The sequence below is a fragment of the Anastrepha obliqua genome, unplaced genomic scaffold, assembly GCF_027943255.1.
Source record: "Anastrepha obliqua isolate idAnaObli1 unplaced genomic scaffold, idAnaObli1_1.0 ptg000059l, whole genome shotgun sequence".
Taxonomy (NCBI): Eukaryota; Metazoa; Arthropoda; class Insecta; order Diptera; family Tephritidae; genus Anastrepha; species Anastrepha obliqua.
The window spans coordinates 90,001-92,500 of NW_026562198.1; positions in this window are offsets into that span (position 1 = coordinate 90,001).

Below are 2,500 nucleotides of genomic sequence, written 5' to 3' on the forward strand. Positions count from 1 at the left end.
TCGAATCATAACTATATGAAACTCGAATTTAAGCCATATTAAACTGGTAATATTGTGATTTTATGCCTGGTTTTCCATACGTTAGTTTAAATAGAAAGTTATGGAATATAACCTTGGCATATTGGCACTAAAATATATAATAAAGACATTTCAAATTAAACTGAAATGTATTGAAATGAATTTTTCCCATACATTTTTGACAATGTGAGGTGTGCATGGCAAAAAACACTCACGGTGAAGGCATGTGAAATAATATGAAAATATCAAAAGTTAACTAACCAATGATATTGAAGCATATAAATCGAATCATAACTATATGAAACTCGAATTTAAGCCATATTAAACTGGTAATATTGTGATTTTATGCCTGGTTTTCCATACGTTAGTTTAAATAGAAAAAATTTTCGAATATATATACATATATGAAGAATCTATATTAGCTATACTAACATGTTATGGAATATAACCTTGGCATATTGGCACTAAAATATATAATAAAGACATTTCAAATCAAACTGAAATGTATTGAAATGAATTTTTCCCATACATTTTTGACAATGTGAGGTGTGCATGGCAAAAAACACTCACGGTGAAGGCATGTGAAATAATATGAAAATATCAAAAGTTAACTAACCAATGATATTGAAGCATATAAATCGAATCATAACTATATGAAACTCGAATTTAAGCCATATTAAACTGGTAATATTGTGATTTTATGCCTGGTTTTCCATACGTTAGTTTAAATAGAAAAAATTTTCGAATATATATACATATATGAAGAATCTATATTAGCTATACTAACATGTTATGGAATATAACCTTGGCATATTGGCACTAAAATATATAATAAAGACATTTCAAATCAAACTGAAATGTATTGAAATGAATTTTTCCCATACATTTTTGACAATGTGAGGTGTGCATGGCAAAAAACACTCACGGTGAAGGCATGTGAAATAATATGAAAATATCAAAAGTTAACTAACCAATGATATTGAAGCATATAAATCGAATCATAACTATATGAAACTCGAATTTAAGCCATATTAAACTGGTAATATTGTGATTTTATGCCTGGTTTTCCATACGTTAGTTTAAATAGAGAGTTATGGAATATAACCTTGGCATATTGGCACTAAAATATATAATAAAGACATTTCAAATCAAACTGAAATGTATTGAAATGAATTTTTCCCATACATTTTTGACAATGTGAGGTGTGCATGGCAAAAAACACTCACGGTGAAGGCATGTGATATAATATGAAAATATCAAAAGTTAACTAACCAATGATATTGAAGCATATAAATCGAATCATAACTATATGAAACTCGAATTTGAGCCATATTAAACTGGTAATATTGTGATTTTATGCCTGGTTTTCCACACGTTAATTTAAATAGAAAAAAATTCTCGAATATATATACATATATGAAGAATCTATATTCTATACTAACATTTTATGGAATATAACCTTGGCATATTGCCATTAAAATATATAATAAAGACATTTCAAATCAAACTGAAATGTATTGAAATGAATTTTTCCCATACATTTTTGACAATGTGAGGTGTGCATGGCAAAAAACACTCACGGTGAAGGCATGTGAAATAATATGAAAATATCAAAAGTTAACTAACCAATGATATTGAAGCATATAAATCGAATCATAACTATATGAAACTCGAATTTAAGCCATATTAAACTGGTAATATTGTGATTTTATGCCTGGTTTTCCATACGTTAGTTTAAATAGAAAAAATTTTCGAATATATATACATATATGAAGAATCTATATTCTAATACTAACATGTTATGGAATATAACCTTGGCATATTGCCATTAAAATATATAATAAAGACATTTCAAATCAAACTGAAATGTATTGAAATGAATTTTTCCCATACATTTTTGACAATGTGAGGTGTGCATGGCAAAAAACACTCACGGTGAAGGCATGTGAAATAATATGAAAATATCAAAAGTTAACTAACCAATGATATTGAAGCATATAAATCGAATCATAACTATATGAAACTCGAATTTAAGCCATATTAAACTGGTAATATTGTGATTTTATGCCTGGTTTTCCATACGTTAGTTTAAATAGAAAAAATTTTCGAATATATATACATATATGAAGAATCTATATTCTATACTAACATGTTATGGCATATTGGTGTTATTGTATTTTATTCCTGGTTTTCTATAGTTAGTTTAAATAGAAATAAATTTTTGAATTCAAAATTTTATATTCTATACTAGCATTACATAGAAATTATCCTCAACTGTTTGTTTCTTGTATAAATACAGGAAATTAAACAGATGATGAAGAGAAAAAAATAAGAAAAACAAAAATTTATAAGAAAAATTAAATTTTAAACAAAGGAAAAGAGGAGAAAATTTTTTCAATCATATATATTTATGATTAAAAAATAGAATTATGAAATTATTAATTTCAATTCAAAGAGAAAAATTATGTAATATATGAAATTA